At 47.1% G+C, this 22,409-nt stretch overlaps 1 protein-coding gene and 15 non-coding genes across 18 annotated transcripts in view; 15 read left to right on the forward strand and 1 right to left on the reverse strand.

Annotated features, from left to right (window-relative positions):
* Positions 1-22,409, forward strand: part of LOC142576023 (scoloptoxin SSD14-like) — a 204,579-nt gene that overhangs the window by 97,612 nt on the left and 84,558 nt on the right. The gene's annotated exons all lie outside the window — the stretch shown is intronic.
* Positions 5,216-5,287, forward strand: TRNAH-GUG (transfer RNA histidin (anticodon GUG)). The gene has a single exon. It is a non-coding gene; the product is annotated as a tRNA-His (tRNA).
* Positions 5,551-5,622, forward strand: TRNAH-GUG (transfer RNA histidin (anticodon GUG)). The gene has a single exon. It is a non-coding gene; the product is annotated as a tRNA-His (tRNA).
* On the forward strand, positions 5,886-5,957 carry TRNAH-GUG (transfer RNA histidin (anticodon GUG)). Its single transcript has one exon. It is a non-coding gene; the product is annotated as a tRNA-His (tRNA).
* On the forward strand, positions 6,220-6,291 carry TRNAH-GUG (transfer RNA histidin (anticodon GUG)). The gene has a single exon. It is a non-coding gene; the product is annotated as a tRNA-His (tRNA).
* Positions 6,559-6,630, forward strand: TRNAH-GUG (transfer RNA histidin (anticodon GUG)). Its single transcript has one exon. It is a non-coding gene; the product is annotated as a tRNA-His (tRNA).
* Positions 7,228-7,299, forward strand: TRNAH-GUG (transfer RNA histidin (anticodon GUG)). The gene has a single exon. It is a non-coding gene; the product is annotated as a tRNA-His (tRNA).
* On the forward strand, positions 7,562-7,633 carry TRNAH-GUG (transfer RNA histidin (anticodon GUG)). Its single transcript has one exon. It is a non-coding gene; the product is annotated as a tRNA-His (tRNA).
* TRNAH-GUG (transfer RNA histidin (anticodon GUG)) lies at positions 7,896-7,967 on the forward strand. Its single transcript has one exon. It is a non-coding gene; the product is annotated as a tRNA-His (tRNA).
* TRNAH-GUG (transfer RNA histidin (anticodon GUG)) lies at positions 8,569-8,640 on the forward strand. The gene has a single exon. It is a non-coding gene; the product is annotated as a tRNA-His (tRNA).
* TRNAH-GUG (transfer RNA histidin (anticodon GUG)) lies at positions 13,796-13,867 on the forward strand. Its single transcript has one exon. It is a non-coding gene; the product is annotated as a tRNA-His (tRNA).
* Positions 14,696-14,767, forward strand: TRNAH-GUG (transfer RNA histidin (anticodon GUG)). The gene has a single exon. It is a non-coding gene; the product is annotated as a tRNA-His (tRNA).
* Positions 15,366-15,437, forward strand: TRNAH-GUG (transfer RNA histidin (anticodon GUG)). The gene has a single exon. It is a non-coding gene; the product is annotated as a tRNA-His (tRNA).
* On the forward strand, positions 15,700-15,771 carry TRNAH-GUG (transfer RNA histidin (anticodon GUG)). The gene has a single exon. It is a non-coding gene; the product is annotated as a tRNA-His (tRNA).
* Positions 19,324-19,396, forward strand: TRNAK-CUU (transfer RNA lysine (anticodon CUU)). Its single transcript has one exon. It is a non-coding gene; the product is annotated as a tRNA-Lys (tRNA).
* TRNAH-GUG (transfer RNA histidin (anticodon GUG)) lies at positions 21,988-22,059 on the reverse strand. Its single transcript has one exon. It is a non-coding gene; the product is annotated as a tRNA-His (tRNA).

Here is a 22,409-nt window from a genome sequence, read left to right on the forward strand (position 1 = left end):
ACCTTGCGTTGTGGCCGCGATAACGCAGGTTCGAATCCTGGTCACGGCAATACTTTCTTTTTCTCCCAAATGATTTAATGTCTTATGCTATTAAGCAATTGATAATTGTTTGCGTGCGTATGACGTGCGGAAATTGCAGCCAATTTCTAGCCGTTTCATTTGCTTTGTGTTCCTGTGGCACCCGGACTGAGGGTAATTACCCCCCCCCCCCATTTTTTTTTTTACTTCAACACGGCATCGTCCTTGAGCTCCCATCTTCTGCATCTATGACAGCGATCAGGGAAAGGTGTAACTCCGTCCAGCTGGGCAGCCGTGACATTCTGCTTCCGGCTCCCGAGCTGAACGGATCGCGGGATCATGGGCTCCAATGGAGCGGCATATGCGGCTGTTAGCCGCGGCAACAGGCTTTCGACGGAAGAAGATAAAGATTACCAGATAATTTTGCCTCGCCTACCTACAGGACGTATTGTTTTGAACACAGTTTTTTTGCACGGCGACGCTCGTGTTCGCCCGTTTCGTGTAGAAGATTTTCGAGACGCGCTTCAAGCTGTTGGTATGCTCTCTGGCGTCGTCGCCCTTGGAGCATACCAAATCAACCATGTATGGGCGGTGACGATGAAGACAGCCGAGGCTGCCGAAAAGCTGGCGGGCCTGAAGGAGCTGCAGGTCAAGGGGCGTCACTGCCTGGTCATCGACCCCAAGGAACAACAGGTGAAGCTTCGTATCCACTGGCTTCTGCATGGGGTGGACGACGAAGACGTCAAGACCGCGCTGGCCTCCTTCGGCAAGGTGACGGAAGTGACCCGGGAGCGCTGGCGAGTGGATGGCGTTTCCGACAAGGGCTCGACGACCCGAGCAGTGCTGCTGCAGCTGAAGGCAGGAATGAAAGTCGACGACCTGCCCCACCAGATCCGCGTCGCCGGCGAGCTTGCGCTGGTGGTAGCCCCAGGACGTCCCATGCAGTGCCTGCGCTGCCGAGGCTCTGGCCACGTTCGTCGTGAATGCGAGGTTCCCCGTTGCTCGCGGTGCAGGCTTTTTGGACACAACGACGCGGACTGTGTGCGTTCATACGCAGTAGCCGCGGGTTCGGCGGAGAGCGAGCCGTCGACGTTAGACCATGTAATGGACGTGACCGAGGCGGAGGAAGCAGCCACGGAAGCTGGAAACGGCAAAGTGGCGGCAGAAACCGGCGTGACGACCAAGCAAGCCGAAGGAGGAAGGAATATCCCTCCCCCCAAAGAACCAGCAGCTACAGTCGAGAGCGTGAAGACGGCCCCGCATGAAAATGAGAGCCGCCAGCCAGCTACGGATGCAACGCAGGCAGAGGCGGACGACAACGCGACCCCTGCTAGCGCCCGCGTCGAATCCGTCTCGGCACCGGTCAAGAGATCCCTGCAGCACGAGGAGAAAGTCGACGGAAAGGCTGGCGGTGACTCCGAGGCACCACCCGCTAAGACGCTACCTGGAAGGCGCTCCACCCTCAAGCCTAAGCCGAACTTGGAGACTGACCGTAGGCTTACCCCGAAGCCGACCAAAGAGGAACCCGGGCGACGGCCGCCGGATGGCCACGGAGGCGTCTAGCGGTCAGCTAGACGTTAAGGTGAGCACCATGCTCCGGGCCTTCTCCCCTCCGGTTTTCACCAATAATGGCTACCAACCCGTCGCTTAGCCTCGGCACGCTAAACGTTCGAGGTCTGGCCGCCAAAAGGAAACAGAGTCAGGTTTACAGACTACTAGTGGACCACGACCTCGACGTTTTAGCCGTGCAAGAAACCAAGGTAGACGGCGAGGAGGAGACCGGGAGCATGGTGCAAAGATTCACGTATAACTACTATACGGTAGTGAGCCACGCCTTAGGGACTTCGGCAGGGTGTGTGCTGTTCGTGAGGAAGCTCACTGGTCTTGTTATAGATGGTTACTTCTCCTGTACTTCTGGTCGACTTGTCTTTTGTGACTTCAGCTATTGTAATGTCCAATGGCGCGTGTTTTGCATTTATGCGCCTAATACTGTGCAAGAGAGGGCAAATTTCTTTTTGAGTTTAAAGCATCATTTACATGTGCAAAAAATGATAGCCTGTGTAGGCGACTTCAACTGCGTATTGAAAGCTGAGGATAGGTCTACGCGTCGCGTGGTTTGTGACAAAAGTAGTGATATCCTGGCGCAGATCACACACGAATTCGAATTAGAAGATATCGCAGAATGTTTTCGCGGTCACGGAGACGTAAGCTACACTCACTTTCAGGGCACAAGTCACGCACGCTTAGACCGTATCTATCTTTCATATGATTTAGTTGAAAAATGCCAGTGCTACACAGTTACGGCCATATCATATTCTGACCACTGCCTGGTAAAATGCACGGTGGGCAGGAAGAAAGAACGAAACAAGTTCGTCTGGGAACTGTGGAAATTGAATGCAGAGCTGTTACGGGATGAAACTTTTAACGAAAATGTAGTGGCTACTCTGAATTCTTTTGGAACAGACAGTTCTACGAAATTTGGTGAGGAATGGGAGTTGCTGAAGCAAAGCATTAAATTGAAGGCAATCGAAAGAAGTAGCGTACTGCGATATGAACAAAAGGCCAGAGAAAAGGATTTAACAACATTGCTAGAAAAATTTGCGAAGCTTGAATGCATGCAACCTGGCGCCTATCAACAAGATATGCGCGCCGTTAAGAAGAAGCTCGAGGCATTCGACGAAGATCGCTTCCGAGGTGCTCTAGTGCGCGCCAGAGCAGAAAGGCTATCATGCGGGGAAACGCCAACGAAAAGAGCACTGGGGTTAGAAAAAAAGCACTCGAGACGTAAGCAGATTGAGGCTATCGAATATGAAGGGGTGGTATTAACGGATAACAATAATATAGGGCGTGCTTTCTTTGAGCATTACAAAGAACTTTTTACATTCAGGCCTGTCAACATGCACGAGTTCAAGAAATTATTTTTGCAACGAATCCCACAGCTGTCCAGTGAGGTTAAAGAAACCTTAGAACGACCATTAACAGAACATGAAGTGATGAAAGCCATCGAAGACCTGAATCCTGGGAAGTCGCCAGGTCCAGACGGTCTTTGTGCCGCATGGTACAAATCATTCAAAAGCCACCTAGCTCCTATCTTAACAGCAGTTTTCCAGGAAGCATATGAACTGAAAATACTTCCACCATCCTTTGGCCAGTCCCATACAGTACTAATACCGAAAACAGAAGCGACCGAAAAGCTCAAGCAACTTTCCTCCTACAGACCCATAGCGCTTACTAACTGCGACTACAAAATATTGATGAAGGTGTTGGCACGACGGGTCCAGTCAGTTATTCAGGAAGTAGTCGGCCCACACCAGACGTGTGGTATTCGTGGAAGAACCATTTTCACTAACATCCATAAAATGAAGTGTGTGCTGGAGTGTTGTGACGCCATGTGCGATGCAGTAGCCATCCTCCAGCTAGACTTGGAGAAGGCGTTTGATTGTGTTTCTCACGACATATTGCTTACCATCCTTGAACACGTTAATTTTGGCCACATAATCACTGAAGGGGTGACCATGGCGTACCGGAGCTGCTATACCAGACTTATAGTTAATCAGATGTTGGGGGCCCCCATTAACGTGAAGCGCTCCGTTCGCCAGGGTTGTCCACTCAGTCCACTCCTGTTTTGTGTCTACATAGAAACGCTATGTCTGGCCATCATTGAAAATGAATGTATTAAGGGGTTTAGTCTTCAATCAGCAGAAGTGAAGCTACTGGCATACGCTGACGATGTGGCTGTGTGCTGTAAGGACAAACAAAGTGTATTGAATACTGTGAATATCGTCAAAAAGTTTGGTAACGTCACTAACAGCTACGTTAACTGGCAGAAATGTTTGGGGTTTTGGCATTGAAGATGGGCGTCTACACCAGGCCACTTTTCGAACGTAAACTGGGTCACGACGCCAGTGAAGTACCTTGGAGCACCCCTTGATGCCTACAAGGACAGTAGCGAGTACTGGAAGGAGCGGACAAAACAACTAAAAGAAAAAGCCGACCAATGGAACGCCTGTTACATGTCAATATTCGCGAGAGCTACAGCGTGCAACATGTTTCTCGTGACAAAGATCTGGTACGTAATGCAGGTACTACAGTGCTCTCGTATTAATGTGCAGAAACTGCACCGCGTGTTCGCTGTATTCGTGTGGGCATCAAGCTGGGAGCGATGTAGCCGAGATAATCTCTTCCGGCGCGTGAAGGATGGTGGTCTGGGGTTGGCGCACCTCTTCCTGCGTCAACTGGTGAATAGATTCTCCTTCTTTCGAGATACAAACGACCCATTTCTGCGCACGGTGATCCAAATGAGGCTGTCAAGATCACTTCCCGAATTCGTTGTAGGTACGGAAATAATGCCAGGACCAGTCCGTGGTTTCTTTCGGGAAATAGTTCAGAGTGTTTCCTTTTTGCGTGTTCGTTTTTCAAGTGCATATTTGTGGAGTGTAAAACGGAAAAAGTTATATCGTGATTTATGTGACAGTGTTTTGCTGGTACCTATGTACAGAGCCCCGTACAGTGGAGGCCCAGGCCTAGATGTATTGAAAAGGGTGAAGAAGATGCCAGTTCAACCAGCCACTACATCGTTCTTCTTTAAATTACACACCGGTACTCTACCTGTTAAATTCTTCCTTGAACAACGTGGGTTCTACATGCCATGGGGAACCCACTGCCTTATATGTAAAAAAACAGAAAGCATAGATCATGTCTTCATCCACTGTTGGGAAGGGGTCTTCTTCTGGGACGTGTTACAAAGGACTCTAAAAAAGGAGCTACCTATAGATCCCCACGGAATCAGGTTTCTGCCAGTATATGACGACGAAGGTTTCCCGTACGACCTGATTATGCTTACGGGCCTCCACTGTTTATGGCGCGCAAGAATGGCGGGTTACCATTGTGACCCGGATGCCCGACCGGCGCGTCTGTACTTTTGTGAATCCATGCAACGGTATGTGGAAGTGATGAAGATGCAACAGCCTGTTCCTGAGTGGCTGTCGAGGGTTGAACCCCTTACAGCACTAAAGGAATTTTAATCCGACAACGTCGTGCCACAGTAGCGGACGGCAGCGAATGTAAATATTACTCTTCCTTGTTCCGTTTGTGTATTCATCCCTTTTTGCTTCTTTGGTCTTTGTTTATATCATTTAGGAATTTGTGTTGTGTTATGTCAAGTACTGGCAATAAAAAAAAAAAAAAAAGATGGGCAGCCGTGATTGTATAGTGGTTAGTACCTTGCGTTGTGGCCGCAATAACCCAGGTTCGAATCCTGGTCACGGCAGCACTCTTTTTTTTTGTCCCAAATGATTTAATGTCTTACGCTATTAAGCAATTGATATTTGTTTGCGTGCATATGACGTGCGGAAATTGCAGCCAATTTCTAGCCGTTTCATTTGCTTTGCTTTCCTGTGACACCCGGACTGAGGGTATTTCCCCCCCTTCTTTTTTTTTTCTCTTTCCTTCAACACGGCATCGTACTTGAGCTCCCATCTGCAGCTTCCATGACGGCGATCAGGGAAAGCTGTAGCTCCGTCCAACCGGGCAGCCGTGATCGTATAGCGGTTAGTACCTTGCGTTGTGGCCGCAATAACCCAGGTTCGAATCCTGGTCACGGCAGCACTCTTTTTTTTTTCTCCCAAATGATTTAATGTCTTACGCTATTAAGCAATTGATAATTGTTTGCGTGCATATGACATGTTGAAATTGCAGCCAATTTCTAGCCGTTTCATTTGCTTTGTTTTCCTGTGACACCCGGACTGAGGGTATTTCCCCCCCTTCTTTTTTTTTCTCCTTCCTTCAACACGACATCGTCCTTGAGCTCCCATCTGCAGCTTCCATGACGGCGATCAGGGAAAGCTGTAGCTCCGTCCAACCGGGCAGCCGTGATCGTATAGTGGTTAGTACCTTGCGTTGTGGCCGCAATAACCCAGGTTCGAATCCTGGTCACGGCAGCAGTCTTTTTTTTTCTCCCAAATGATTTAATGTCTTACGCTATTAAGCAATTGATATTTGTTTGCGTGCATATGACGTGCGGAAATAGCAGCCAATTTCTAGCCGTTTCATTTGCTTTGTTTTCCTGTGACACCCGGACTGAGGGTATTTCCCCCCCCCCCTTTTTTTTCTCTTTCCTTCAACACGGCATCGTCCTTGAGCTCCCATCTGCAGCTTCCATGACGGCGAGCAGGGAAAGGTGTAGCTCCGTCCAACCGGGCAGCCGTGATCGTATAGTGGTTAGTACCTTGCGTTGTGGCCGCAATAACCCAGGTTCGAATCCTGGTCACGGCAGCACTCTTTTTTTTTTTCTCCCAAATGATTTAATGTCTTACGCTATTAAGCAATTGATATTTGTTTGCGTGCATATGACGTGCGGAAATAGCAGCCAATTTCTAGCCGTTTCATTTGCTTTGTTTTCCTGTGACACTCGTACTGAGGGTATTTCCCCCCCCCCTTTTTTTTTCTTCTCTTTCCTTCAACACGGCATCGTCCTTGAGCTCCCATCTGCAGCTTCCATGACGGCGAGCAGGGAAAGGTGTAGCTCCGTCCAACCGGGCAGCCGTGATCGTATAGTGGTTAGTACCTTGCGTTGTGGCCGCAATAACCCAGGTTCGAATCCTGGTCACGGCAGCACTCTTTTTTTTTTCTCCCAAATGATTTAATGTCTTACGCTATTAAGCAATTGATAATTGTTTGCGTGCATATGACATGCGGAAATTGCAGCCAATTTCTAGCCGTTTCATTTGCTTTGATTTCCTGTGTCACCCGGACTGAGGGTATTTCCCCCCCTTCTTTTTTTTTCTCTTTCCTTCAACACGGCATCGTCCTTGAGCTCCCATCTGTAGCTTCCATGACGGCGATCAGGGAAAGGTGTAGCTCCGTCCAACCGGGCAGCCGTGATCGTATAGTAGTTAGTACCTTGCGTTGTAGCCGCAATAACCCAGGTTCGAATCCTGGTCACGGTAGCACTCTTTTTTTTTCTCCCAAATGATTTAATGTCTTACGCTATTAAGCAATTGATAATTGTTTGCGTGCATATGACATGCGGAAATTGCAGCCAATTTCTAGCCGTTTCATTTGCTTTGTTTTCCTGTGACACCCGGACTGAGGGTATTTCCTCCCCCCTTTTTTCCTTCTCTTTCCTTCAACACGGCATCGTCCTTGAGCTCCCATCTGCAGCTTCCATGACGGCGATCAGGGAAAGGTGTAGCTCCGTCCAGCCGGGCAGCCGTGATCGTATAGTGGTTAGTACCTTGCGTTGTGGCCGCAATAACCCAGGTTCGAATCCTGGTCACGGCAGCAGTCTTTTTTTTTCTCCCAAATGATTTAATGTCTTACGCTATTAAGCAATTGATAATTGTTTGCGTGCATATGACATGCGGAAATTGCAGCCAATTTCTAGCCGTTTCATTTGCTTTGTTTTCCTGTGTCACCCGGACTGAGGGTATTTCCCCCCCTTCTTTTTTTTTCTCTTTCCTTCAACACGGCATCGTCCTTGAGCTCCCATCTGCAGCTTCCATGACGGCGATCAGGGAAAGGTGTAGCTCCGTCCAACCGGGCAGCCGTGATCGTATAGCGGTTAGTACCTTGCGTTGTGGCCGCAATAACCCAGGTTCGAATCCTGGTCACGGCAGCACTATTTTTTTTTCTCCCAAATGATTTAATGTCTTACGCTATTAAGCAATTGATATTTGTTTGGGTGCATATGACGTGCGGAAATAGCAGCCAATTTCTAGCCGTCTCATTTGCTTTGTTTTCCTGTGACACCCGGACTGAGGGTATTTCCCCATTTCTTTTTTTTTTCTCTTTCCTTCAACACGGCATCGTCCTTGAGCTCCCATCTGCAGCTTCCATGACGGCGATCAGGGAAAGGTGTAGCTCCGTCCAACAGGGCAGCCGTGATCGTATAGTGGTTAGTACCTTGCGTTGTGGCCGCAATAACCCAGGTTCGAATCCTGGTCACGGCAGCACTCTTTTTTTTTTTTCTCCCAAATGATTTAATGTCTTACGCTATTAAGCAATTGATAATTGTTTGCGTGCATATGACGTGCGGAAATTGCAGCCAATTTCTAGCCGTTTCATTTGCTTTGTTTTCCTGTGACACCCGGACTGAGGGTATTTCCCCCCCTTCTTTTTTTTTCTCTTTCCTTCAACACGGCATCGTCCTTGAGCTCCCATCTGCAGCTTCCATGACGGCGATCAGGGAAAGCTGTAGCTCCGTCCAACCGGGCAGCCGTGATCGTATAGTAGTTAGTACCTTGCGTTGTGGCCGCAATAACCCAGGTTCGAATCCTGGTCACGGCAGCACTATTTTTTTTTCTCCCAAATGATTTAATGTCTTACGCTATTAAGCAATTGATATTTGTTTGGGTGCATATGACGTGCGGAAATAGCAGCCAATTTCTAGCCGTTTCATTTGCTTTGTTTTCCTGTGACACCCGTACTGAGGGTATTTCCCCCCCCCCTTTTTTTTCTTCTCTTTCCTTCAACACGGCATCGTCCTTGAGCTCCCATCTGCAGCTTCCATGACGGCGATCAGGGAAAGGTGTAGCTCCGTCCAACCGGGCAGCCGTGATCGTATAGTGGTTAGTACCTTGCGTTGTGGCCGCAATAACCCAGGTTCGAATCCTGGTCACGGTAGCACTCTATTTTTTTCTCCCAAATGATTTAATGTCTTACGCTATTAAGCAATTGATATTTGTTTGCGTGCATATGACGTGCGGAAATAGCAGCCAATTTCTAGCCGTTTCATTTGCTTTGTTTTCCTGTGACACCCGGACTGAGGGTATTTCCCCCCCCCCTTTTTTTTTCTCTTTCCTTCAACACGGCACCGTCCTTGAGCTCCCATCTGCAGCTTCCATGACGGCGATCAGGGAAAGGTGTAGCTCCGTCCAACCGGGCAGCCGTGATCGGCATTCTGCATCCGGCAGCCGAGCTGTTCGGATCGTAGGGTCATGGCCTCTTCCGGGGCAGCGACAGCGACCACTTTTGGTCGCGGAAACAGGATCACCGACGACGATAAGGATTATCCGTTTATTTTGCCTCAGCTGCCGAAAGGACGAGTTGCCTTTAACACCGTGTTTTTACACGGTGATGTACGCGCCAGACCTTACAAGGTCGAAGATTTTAGAGACGCCCTTCTGCCGACGGGACTGCTGCCGGACGTGATATGCGTAGGGGCGTACCAGATAAATCACGTCTGGGCGGTGACCCTGTCTGACGCCACTGCGACGAAGCGCCTCATGGCCCTTAAGGAACTGCAAGTGAAGGGAAGACGGTGTGTCATCGTGGACCCGCAAGACCAGCAGGTGAAGCTTAGGCTTCACTGGCTGCTCTATGGCGTTGCAGACGAGGACATACGGACGGCGTTCATGGCTTTCGGCAAGGTGGAGGAGGTAAGCCGGGAAAGGTGGCGCGTCCATGGCCTGGGCGACAAGACGTCGACAACCAGGACTGTGCTTCTAAAGCTGAAAAGCGGCGTGAAAATGGAAGACCTTCCTCATCAGGTCCGCGTCGGCGGAGAGCTGGCATTGGTGGTCGTCCCTGGTCGACCCATGCAGTGCCTGTGCTGCCAAGGCACGGGGCACGTCCGCCGGGAGTGTAAAGTTCCGCGCTGTTCTCGCTGCAGACGGTTCGGTCATGTTGACGCCGACTGCGTCAAATCCTACGCCGCCGTGACAAGCCCAGCAGTGAACGACGTGGCCGCAGAGCACGTCATGGACGTGGTCGAGACGGAGGACGCCGCTACAGGCATCGGAGACCTGGTACCGACAGCGGCAGTCGGCGAGACGTCGACCGTCGGCGCAGAAGGCACGGTTGCTCAAGGTACTGAGAAGCGGAGTGGGAAGGCGCAGGGCGCGACTGCTGTGGGCCCCGCGACGGGAACCATTAGTGAAGACCCGCCCGACAACGGTATGATGGCAATGCAGCAGGACGAGGCTGTGAAAGACGGCGACCGGACTGAGACTCTTGGCGGCCCGGTCAAACGCCCCCACGACCAGACCAAGGACCAAGGCGAGGGTGCGACCAGCACCACCGAGGGACCACCGACAAAGACGCCCCAGGGGAGGCGGGTGGGCTTCAAACCAAAGCCGAATGTGCCGCCTGAAAGAAAGCCTGTGATCAAAGTGTCGACGACAAACAATGCCGGGAAGCCGGATGGCCCCGGAGGCGGCTAGCCAAGGGCTGGTCGTGAAGGGTAAGCACCATGCTCCGGGCCTACTTTTCTCGCTAGATGAAGATGGATGAAATACCGTCACTTAGTATTGCCACACTAAATGTGCGAGGGTTGGCGGCTAGTCGTAGGCAATGTCAGGTCCTACGGTTGGTAACGGACCATGACATAGACGTACTAGCCGTCCAGGAAACCAAGGTTGACGGAGAGGAGGAGACCGGGAGCATGGTGCGACGATTCACGACTAGGTACTTTGTGGTGGTGAGTCATGCGGTAGGCACCTCCGGGGGGTGCATTCTTGTTGTGAAGAAGCTGCCGGGTTTACATATTCAAAGTGTGTGGTCCTGTCTGGATGGAAGGATTGTTTTATGTGACTTTACGATCTCTGACTTTGAGTTTCGCGTCATATGCGTTTATGCGCCGAATTCTGTAGACGAGCGTGTCCTCTTTTTTTCGAACCTCTCACAATATGTTTGCTGTAATAAGCGCGTTGTGTTATTAGGGGACTTCAATTGTGTGTTGAGTGCTAGAGACCGAGCCAACAATGCCGGCGTGCGTGATAGAAGTAGTGACGTTTTGTCAAAATTAATTAATGAAAATGAACTTGATGATGTTTTTCAATGTCTGGAAGGGGAGCGTCAAGTGACATTTACGCGTTTTCAAGGCAGTAGTCATGCGCGACTGGATCGCATGTACATTTCGTTGGACACGATTCCAAGATGCCACGGTTATTGCGTTGTACCCGTGTCATTTTCGGATCACTGCCTGGTAAAATGTAACATAGGTATAAGGAAAAGGGAACATGCATTTAATTGGCATCTATGGAAACTCAATGACTTGTTATTAAATGATGCATCTTTTGTAAAGGCAGTGCGGGATGCGGTTAATGAAATACGCGAAGATGCGGCTGATACAATAGCAGAAAAGTGGGAATGTGTTAAACAAAAAGTTAAAATGAAAGCCTTAGAAAGGTCAAGCTGCCTCAAATTTGAGAGGGAATATAAAGAAAAGGGTTTGCGAACACTACTTCAGCAGCTGATAACGCTTGAGTGCAGAGAGCCTGGTCTGTACAAAGACTATGTGCGGAGCGTCAAGGAAAAGGTTGAACAGTTCGACAAAGAACGTTATCAAGGTGCCATCGTGCGAGCAAGAGCAGATGCACTGGCGGCAGGGGAGACGCCCACTAAAAGGGCGCTCGGTTTAGAGAAGGCACACGGAAGACGAAACCATGTCGATCAACTTTTAATGAATGGAGCTGTTGTTGACGACAACGAGAGCATAGCACACGCCTTCTTCCAATACTATCAGTCGCTCTTTGCATTTCAGGAAGCGAATTTAGAGGGTTTCAAAGCGGACTTTCTGCACCGCATGCCGCGTTTGAGTGATGAAGCTAAGGAGCGATTAGAAGGGAAAATAACGGAGAGGGAAGTCGAAAAGGCAATCGACGATTTAAACTTGGGCAAGTCACCGGGACCAGATGGACTCAGCGCCGCCTTATATAAGACATTGAAAAGAGAACTGGCCCCTTTATTAGTAGAAGTATTTAATGAAGCGTACGAGCAGAAATCATTGCCACCTTCTTTTGGGAAAGCGCACACCATTCTAATTCCGAAGAACGATAAATTAGATAAACTGAGATTCGTATCATCCTATAGGCCCATATCACTAACAAATGTGGATTACAAGATATTTATGAAGATTTTAGCGACCAGACTTCAAGGTGTCATAAAGGAAATCGTCACAGACCATCAAACTTGTGGAATCAAAGGGCGAACAATTTTTTCTAACATCCATAAGATGCGGTGTGTGCTCGAGTGCTGTGACGTCACCGGTGGCGGCGTTGCAGTTCTTCAGCTTGATCTTGAGAAAGCGTTCGATTGCGTCGCTCACGTTATTTTGTTCTCCATATTGGATCATGTTAATGTCGGTACCATCATCACTGAGGGTGTGGCCTTGGCGTACCAGAACTGCACTACAAGGTTAATTGTTAATAAGTCGCTGGGGGCCCCCATTAACATCATGCGTTCAGTGCGCCAAGGCTGTCCCCTCAGTCCTCTGTTATTTGCTATATACATAGAAGCAATGTGTGTGGCCATTACCGCAAATAACAATATACGTGGTTTTAGATTGGCAGAATCCGAAGTGAAGCTGCTAGCGTATGCTGATGACGTTGCAGTGTGTTGCACAGACGAACCAAGTGTGACTGAAACAATTGCTGTAGTAAAACATTTCTGTGACGTCACGGGCAGCAAAGTCAATTGGGGCAAATCCCTCGGGCTGTGGCACGGGGAGTGGTCTTCGGCACCGGAATACTTCGCCAATGTCAACTGGGTGAAAACTCCGACGAAGTATCTGGGTGTTCCCCTCGACAGGTACAAGAGCAGCGATGAGTACTGGAGGAACCGAACTAATGAATTGAAAGAAAAAGTGGACAGATGGACAAGCACTAACCAGTCTATTTTTTCAAGGGCGACAATTTGTAATATGTTTTTTATAGCGAAGTTATATTATGTTATGCAAGTGTTGCATTGTTCCAGGGCAAATGTGCAAAGGCTGCACAGAGTGTTCGCGGTCTTCATCTGGGGATCAGCATGGGAGAGAGCTAGCCGAACCAATTTGTTTAGAAGAGTGAAGGACGGGGGTGTTGGCTTGGCACATCTTTTTGTTCGACAACTTGTCAACCGCTTTTTGTTTTTTCGAGATGTGCGCGATCCTTTTCTGCGCACCGTATGTCAACTCAGGTTGAGCGACGCATTGCCGGCGTATGTTGTTAGTACGGCAAGCATGACCGGAAAACTTCGGGGTTATCTTAAGGAAGTGGTCGACAGTGTGCGCTTCCTTTCAGTTCGTTTTTCAAAAGATTATCTATGTCAAGTGAAAAGGAAAACACTGTATAATGATGTGTGCGACATTGTGTTCCCAGTGCCCTTATACAGAGCCGTATACAGTGGAGGGCCAGGACAAGACGTCCTTAAACGGGTGAAACGCATGCAGGTGCCACCAGGGGTTAAAACCTTCTTTTTTAAGCTCCACACTGGAACACTTTCCGTGAAGACATTTATGGAAGAGCGAGGCTGTCTTGTGCCGTGGGGTTCACACTGCTTGATCTGCAAGAAGCCCGAAACCATCGATCACGTGTTCTTGCACTGCTGGGTGGCTGTGTTCTTCTGGGACGTCTTGAAGCGAACACTGAAGAAAGAATTACCTGTAGACCCCCAAGGGATCCGGTATCTGCCAATTAAGGATGAAGAGGGAGTTCCATACGACTTTATTATGTTGAATGCACTCCACTATATATGGCGGGCTCGCATGGCAGGGTACCATTGCGATGCCGACGCCCGCCCGGTTCACATATATTTTAGAGAATGTATGTCGCGGTTCGTGGATGTACAGAAATTGCAAGAATGTGCACCGGATTGGCTGTCGAGGCTAGAAGCTCTGACAGCCATGAAGGAATTTTAATTTGACGACGCCGGTCCCATACGGACAGTCGGCATTATTGTAATTTTTTTTTCTTTTTTTTCTTCCGCGCAAGCTCGTATTCCTGACATGTGTGTAGTATTTGTATATTCAGTGTTATGTCGAAAACCGGCATTAAATAATAAAAAAAAAAACCGGGCAGCCGTGATCGTATAGTGGTTAGTACCTTGCGTTGTGGCCGCAATAACCCAGGTTCGAATCCTGGTCACGGCAGCACTCCTTTTTTTTTCTCCCAAATGATTTAATGTCTTACGCTATTAAGCAATTGATATTTGTTTGCGTGCATATGACGTGCGGAAATAGCAGCCAATTTCTAGCCGTTTCATTTGCTTTGTTTTCCTGTGACACCCGGACTGAGGGTATCTCCCCCCCCCCCTTTTTTTTTCTCTTTCCTTCAACACGGCATCGTCCTTGAGCTCCCATCTGCAGCTTCCATGACGGCGATCAGGGAAAGGTGTAGCTCCGTCCAACCGGGCAGCCTGTGAAAACTTTCTTTTTTCAACTCCATAGTGGCACGCTCCCAGTCAAACCCTGGCTGCAGGAAAAGGGCTTTTTTCTTCCCGGGTCAGTTGATTGCATTTTATGCCACAAGCCAGAAACAGTAACACATATATTCCTGGACTGTTTAGATTCAATTTTTCATTGGGATGTCCTCCAGAGAACGCTGAAAAAAGATTTGCCCCTCACACCATATGGAATTAACTTTCTTGCGGTTAACAATGACGGGGGTGTGCCCTATGACATGTTCATGGTATTAAGCATGCATAGCATGTGGAAAACAAGAATGGCTGTCAGACATGCAGATCCTATTGTAAGATCGGTAAGAGAAAACTTCATTGAAAGCATTGCCTATATCCGAGATGTGTACCAGTCCCAGGACGAACAGCCAACATTGTATCCTGTACTTAATGACCTAGTGTCATTAAAACATTTTTAGCAATGTCGCGTCAACAAGCTACTGGTTGGCGCATTTAACATTTTTGTGTTGGTTTCTCTATTTTGTGTTGTCAAATTGGAAATAAAGAAAAAAAAAACCGGGCAGCCGTGATCGTATAGTGGTTAGTACCTTGCGTTGTGGCCGCAATAACCCAGGTTCGAATCCTGGTCACGGCAGCACTCTTTTTTTTTTTTCTCCCAAATGATTTAATGTCTTACGCTATTAAGCAATTGATAATTGTTTGCGTGCATATGACGTGCGGAAATTGCAGCCAATTTCTAGCCGTTTCATTTGCTTTGTTTTCCTGTGACACCCGGACTGAGGGTATTTCCCCCCCGTCTTTTTTTTTCTCTTTCCTTCAACACGGCATCGTCCTTGAGCTCCCATCTGCAGATTCCATGACGGCGATCAGGGAAAGCTGTAGCTCCGTCCAACCGGGCAGCCGTGATCGTATTGTAGCTAGTACCTTGCGTTGTGGCCGAATAACCCAGGTTCGAATCCTGGTCACGGCAGCAGTCTTTTTTTTTCTCCCAAATGATTTAATGTCTTACGCTATTAAGCAATTGATAATTGTTTGCGTGCATATGACATGCGGAAATTGCAGCCAATTTCTAGCCGTTTCATTTGCTTTGTTTTCCTGTGACACCCGGACTGAGGGTATTTCCCCATTTCTTTTTTTTTTCTCTTTCCTTCAACACGGCATCGTCCTTGAGCTCCCATCTGCAGCTTCCATGACGGCGATCAGGGAAAGGTGCAGCTCCGTCCAACAGGGCAGCCGTGATCGTATAGTGGTTAGTACCTTGCGTTGTGGCCGCAATAACCCAGGTTCGAATCCTGGTCACGGCAGCACTATTTTTTTTCTCTCAAATGATTTAATGTCTTACGCTATTAAGCAATTGATAATTGTTTGCGTGCATATGACATGCGGAAATTGCAGCCAATTTCTAGCCGTTTCATTTGCTTTGTTTTCCTGTGACACCCGGACTGAGGGTATTTCCCCATTTCTTTTTTTTTTTCTCTTTCCTTCAACACGGCATCGTCCTTGAGCTCCCATCTGCAGCTTCCATGACGGCGATCAGGGAAAGCTGTAGCTCCGTCCAACCGGGCAGCCGTGATCGTATAGTGGTTAGTACCTTGCGTTGTGGCCGCAATAACCCAGGTTCGAATCCTGGTCACGGCAGCACTGTTTTTTTTTTCTCCCAAATGATTTAGTGTCTTACGCTATTAAGCAATTGATATTTGTTTACGTGCATATGACGTGCGGAAATAGCAGCCAATTTCTAGCCGTTTCATTTGCTTTGTTTTCCTGTGACACCCGGACTGAGGGTATTTCCCCCCCTTCTTTTTTTTTCTCTTTCCTTCAACACGGCATCGTCCTTGAGCTCTCATCTGCAGATTCCATGACGGCGATCAGGGAAAGCTGTAGCTCCGTCCAACCGGGCAGCCGTGATCGTAGTGTAGTTAGTACCTTGCGTTGTGGCCGCAATAACCCAGGTTCGAATCCTGGTCACGGCAGCACTATTTTTTTTCTCCCAAATGATTTAATGTCTTACGCTATTAAGCAATTGATAATTGTTTGCGTGCATATGACATGCGGAAATTGCAGCCAATTTCTAGCCGTTTCATTTGCTTTGTTTTCCTGTGACACCCGGACTGAGGGTATTTCCCCATTTCTTTTTTTTTTCTCTTTCCTTCAACACGGCATCGTCCTTGAGCTCCCATCTGCAGCTTCCATGACGGCGATCAGGGAAAGCTGTAGCTCCGTCCAACCGGGCAGCCGTGATCGTATAGTGGTTAGAACCTTGCGTTGTGGCCGCAATAACCAGGTTCGAATCCTGGTCACGGCAGCACTCTTTTTTTTTTCTCCCAAATGATTTAGTGTCTTACGCTATTAAGCAATTGATATTTGTTTACGTGCATATGACGTGCGGAAATAGCAGCCAATTTCTAGCCGTTTCATTTGCTTTGTTTTCCTGTGACACCCGGACTGAGGGTATTCCCCCCCCCCCTTTTTTTTCTCTTTCCTTCAACACGGCATCGTCCTTGAGCTCCCATCTGCAGCTTCTATGACAGTGATCAGGGAAAGGTGTAGCTCCGTCCAGCCGGGCAGCCGTGATCGTATAGTGGTTAGTACCTTGCGTTGTGGCCGCAATAACCTAGGTTGGAATCCTGGTGACGGCAATGCGTTTTATAATTGAGGCTTTTTTTTGCTTCTGCTCTGCAGCGAAATCTCGTGTACTGGCAGCATGTCTAGAGGCAGCAGTAAAAGTTCGTTTAACGTTTCAATTTCAGGACACCTTTGATGTCAAGTTTTGCAAAATGTGCAAATGAGCACTTGTCGTTAAAGAAGAAATAAGAAATTGTTGGGTCAGGATGGAGGGCCCGTATGGTTTAAAAATTCCTGGCAGATAAAGTGACATTCTTTTCAGCAATCATTTATAGAAGAGATGCTCAAATATCGAAATTGCTAATTTTATAGAATATATATATATATATATATATATATATATATATATATATATATATATATATATATATATATATATATATATATATATATGTATATATATATATATATGGTATGTATAATGCATTATTTCTCATTTCTAAACGAAGGGGCACAGAGTTTTGCAGAGTCTGCTTGTTAAAAAAAAAGGGCATTTATAATTTTTGATTGCATGCATGTAATATCATTTACGACTGGGCATGTGGTCGACTTACTAGCTGGTAATTCATGAATACTTTATTTGAAATATGAGGTCGAATAGGATAATGGTACTAGTAAAACAAGAAATGGCACGAAACGTCACCAGATGCTGTAGAGCGCTGCGTTGGTATGAAGGATCTTAGCATATTAACCGCCGCTCCGTTGATCATTTTAGTGGGACACAAGCAAGGCGAGCATGACAAAATAATGCATTCTGCCGCCGCCTAACTCGAAGCAACAGATTGGTAGGTTGCCAAAGGCGAGGTATTCTTGTTGGAAAATAGCAAAATATTGAGCAACAGCTGTGAGCCTTGTGCGTTCGCTCAGGAATGAACGTTGCCGCCACGCAGGAGCCCCCACCTCTCCTGGGACAGAATTACTTGGAACTGTCGAAAAGCTTACGTGGATGTCCTCTGCCGAGACTCCAATGCTTGGGGTGCTCTCTTCCCGTATATTCGAACACCAACAAATATTCGACCAATTCGAATAGAGAACTCTCTCCAATGGTAGAGGCTGCTCATCTCAAATTCTAAGTTTAGAATATTCCTACAGCCATTTAGTTATATACTACAAAACAACAACAACAGTTGCCGATAACAAGCGACATGCCGATTGTTTTGCGTAAGGGCGAGTATGCCCACTCTGAGTAGTTTGAGTGATATTGGTTTCTGATGTTTTAATTTGTGGAAGGGATGGTTGAAGGTCGCGAACTTCCCAGAAGTTTACGAGGGGCGCCTTGTATTAAAGTGGCTGCGATTAGTCTTGACCAGCTGGGGTTCTTCAACGTGCACCTAAATCTAAGTACACGGGTGTTTTCCGAATTTCGCCCTCGTCGGAATGCGGCTGCCGTGGCCTGGACTGGATTCCGCGACCTCGTGCTTCGCAGCCCAACACATAGACACTAAGCAACCACGGCGGCTGTTATATCATTGAAGAGTCGAATACTCTGACAGTTCTTTTTTTTTCCAGTATACCAGGTCAATATTGGAGGATCTCGTAGCACGTAGTGTTCCTCTTAGCATCTAAACCATGTTCGAGCGATTGTGGCCGCATGCCAGTCAAGATTTCTCTTATTCTAGCCGCTTTAACAAAACACGAAAGGTTTCCATCAAGCTGTCGCGCTTTATCGGACGCGTTTGTCCATGTTACTTACTTTTCACTACTTCCGACAATCAGTTGTGAGCAGTACCTCCACAAGTTTTGTCATTTTATCTGAGGCATGTTGTCATGTGCGTGATCATGCCAATAAGAAGAAGGGAAAAAACGTTGGGGGGAGGGGCAGAGAGAGAGAAATAGAAAAGAGGAAAGGAAGGGTGGGGGGCACTTCTAAGAAGAGCCAAGGGTCTGCGCCGAAATCTCGGCGTCAACAGCCGCCATTCGTCCAGCGCTTGTTAGATGCGGCGCAATACAGCACCCTTGCAAACACAAAGGTTTTACCAGGCACGATTAGTATCGTCTAACTTTCCTACCGAACGTTCGTCAGCGTGCCCTCCAAGCGATGATCCATTAGCCACGTGTGCCTCCGCACCGTGTGCTAGAGCGACTATTGCACTTTCGTTTGCCGCACAGTTTCGAGCATAGCGCATTGATTGATTGATTGATTGATTAATTGATTGATTGATTGATTGATTGATTGATTGATTGATTGATTCATTGCTGCAACAGCGCGACTGGAAACACTGACGAAAAAACGATATGACGGGATACCACACGACGCCATGTGTTGCATACTCCTTTTCTTTGTCTTTAGTCGCGATATTTTAGTCGTAAACGCGCACCAACTTGACCCTATGTCCGTCCTTCGGATTCATCCATTCATTCATTTGGTCTAGCGTCCAGTCTCGCACGTGCTCTTTTTTCTTCTTTGGCACTGGCGGCTAGCGAGATTCCGAACCCCTTTACTTGGCGCTGCGCCACATCTGTCAGAGCGCATCGGGAAAGGGCAGGCAGTCAGGGGAGGAGAAAGGTGCAAAACCCGCTGCGAAAGAAAGAATGAATTACCGCAGATGTGAAGTGCGCCACGTGGCCCGGCTAGCTCAGTCGGTAGAGCATGAGACTCTTAATCTCAGGGTCGTGGGTTCGAGCCCCACGTTGGGCGTTGGTTTTTTTCCTTTTTTTTAAAACCGATAACTACAACGATGATATGCCGTTACTCTCAGTAATTCTTAGAAGTTTCCACCAGTTGTCTCCTTTATGGCGTGGCTGAATTTCGCCGTGGCGTTTCTCTGTGAGCTGTCCTGTTCATCGTTGTGACGTCTTCTCGCGGCAGTCATTGATAATATTTATGTTTTCATACGGTATGTTATACTAAACTGATATTGTTCAATGTTAAGTGTCTTGTACGTGCGCTGTGCGTTAGTATTTTTTCTCGTAGGCTTTCATGTTTTGTTGTCAGACAAATATAATTTCGTAATTCTTGTTTTCCGGCAAAGCCAGTCCTAGACTATTCCATAGAGGTACCAAAGTGCGTGTAACTTATATGGCATCAAGTATGAAATGATGACAGCGCATGCTGTATTGCGCTTAATGTGTATTTTTGTAGAATTTCTGTATTTCTTCGTAGTTTTGGTTGGGTAACAAGTTCATAATAAATGGCTCAGATTGAAAAAAAAATACAACATCACATCGCTAATGTAAAAGAAAGTAGAAAAATATGGCGTGCAAATGTAGAAGCTCGGGTCAGTTGGAAGCAGTTTATTTCGAACGCTTTCACAGGGCACACATATCTAAGAAAACAGAGCATTGCAAGAGAATGAAAGAGCGCTGTCTTTCCTAGTCGGAAGTCAGCACTCTCTCCCGATCCGTTGTTCACATAAAAATGTATGCGCTGCGAAAGCGATCGGCATAAGCTCGTAGGAAATTGGAGAGAAAAAGAAAGTAAGTCGAACATGCTTGCGTTGAAGAATTCTAGTTTTCCTTGTAAAGGAGGAGCCTCTCATCTCGGAATCCACTTCACCTAATTTTGATCAGCATTGTTACATTTAAATAGAAACGGCGTAATCTACCGACTGTACCAAGTACATTTTTTTTTATCGAGGGTGTCAGTATATATATAAAAAATATGATTCTTGAAAATCAGGAAGAAATGCGATGAAGATAGAAGCTTACAACGTGGCAACTCACCAACTGAACAACAACAACAACAACAACAACATAAAAACCACTGTCATGACTCTGCAAAGTGCACTTACTGAGACATTTCAATCGTGCAAAATTGATATATTATATGGCAATCTCAAATATGGCAACTTATTCGGGAATAGTACTTCTTTAACTCTTCCGTAGTGTTTGCAAAGCGAGAACGAGGTGAAAGCTGGCGCCAACATTTCAACAAGTGGACTTGTATATTTCAAAGCTTTGAAAAATACAAATCTACTTGTGGAAACGTTGACTCATGCTTTTACCTTATTGTCGTTTTGGTCATCGTCTTGAATTTCCGTCTCCCGCTTCGCCGCGTTTTCCCTTAAGGATTGTAACAAGTTAACGTAAGCTTTAGGGTGACACGTGATATCTGTCCATTTTAAGTTATCTAAATAAAAGATGGTGTTTACAGGGCTGTGATATCAGACTGTGGAAAGTTTGGCGAGTTGGTGATTAGTCATCATACCTTGGTGGTGAATAAGCGCACTGAGAAGGACAAGGTGAAGACACACAAGAAAACACGACACTCGCTGTACTCGCAAATACTTCATTTCAGAACACGCACTTCATATTTATATACCTTCCTAGAATCAGACGTCGAAGATAAGCAAGACAAAAAGGCATTTTCATATTCATTCCCACGCGCATACTCGGGCGTCAAAAACAGCTAACCTATCTATCATGGTGTGCAATCCTATCCTATTTGCTGCACCCCTAACGCAATTTTTTTATTTAACATTTTTTTTCTCTTTCTTTTGCCTAGTGTTCTTCAAACAATGATACCTCACGATGGCTCGTGTGTCGCGAGTGTAGTGCTTTCTTGTGTGTTTTCGACTTGTCTTTGTCACTGCACTGCTTCCCCACCGGCGCATGTCGTACCTGATTTTGGTGCGGTGTAAAGGATTTTATACATTGTTCATATTCTTCACGAAACTAGGAAACATTGAAGCTCACGACCGTCGAATAAGATTTATCGGCGTAATGCCATTTTTTTTCACAATAGGCTGTTTTAGAAATAGAAAATTGCGCCATTGGTTCGCAAAAACTCGCACGTCAAAGTGCGCTTGATGTCTTGCAACTTGGCAACTTGGTTCTCGTTGTTTTCAAGACCTATGTAAGAAACAATCGCTATAACACAACGACGCGCTTAAGACTTGTAAACCGCGAGCGCGCGTTCATCAGCCCTTGCGGTTTTCTATTTCAGTTCCAAACTGAACAAATACGTTGTCCTTCCGCAAATCAAATCTCACCGAGGCTTTCACCTTTCGACGCTGATGATGCGGCCGTTGGCTGGGTGCGCACTTACGGCTGGCGCGTATTTTCACGGGCGTGTTGTCGCACTCTGCTCGCTAATAGCCTTGCCAATCTTTTTTGTTTGTTTGTGCAAAGTGCTATTTCCGAGGGATATTCCTCATAACTTCCGAACGGTAAGCGGCCTGCATTACGACCTTACTATAGAGGCTTCCAGCGCACTAGCTCAGTACAGGCAAAGTTGTTTCGGGACATAATACCAATGGAATGTTAGTAAAAAAAATTAAAAAAAAATCATGCCGTGACCAGGATTCGAACCTGGGTTATTGCGGCCACAACGCAAGGTACTGACCACTATACGATCACGGCTGTCCGTTGGGACGGTTTGCAGGGAGACAGAAACTGGGGCGGATCTCAGAAGAGCGCGACCGGCGGACGAAAAACCGGGTCAGCGTGAACGGTGTGTGAGGTCGAAAAAGAAAAACAAAACAAAAGGAGAACCATAGAAAAGCCCAAAGCAAAGGAATGGCTGTGTTGGCATCGTGCGCCTGCATTTCTTGAATGTTGCAGCTCAGCTGGCCTCTGAACGATTAAAAAGAGTAAGCTTTTGATTGATTGATTGATTGATTGATTGATTGATTGATTGATTGATTGATTGATTGATTGATTGATTGATTGATTGACTGACTGACAAATAAATAAATGGACTGGTTGATAAA

Source organism: Dermacentor variabilis, chromosome 3 (assembly GCF_050947875.1).
Source record: "Dermacentor variabilis isolate Ectoservices chromosome 3, ASM5094787v1, whole genome shotgun sequence".
NCBI classification, from domain to species: domain Eukaryota; kingdom Metazoa; phylum Arthropoda; class Arachnida; order Ixodida; family Ixodidae; genus Dermacentor; species Dermacentor variabilis.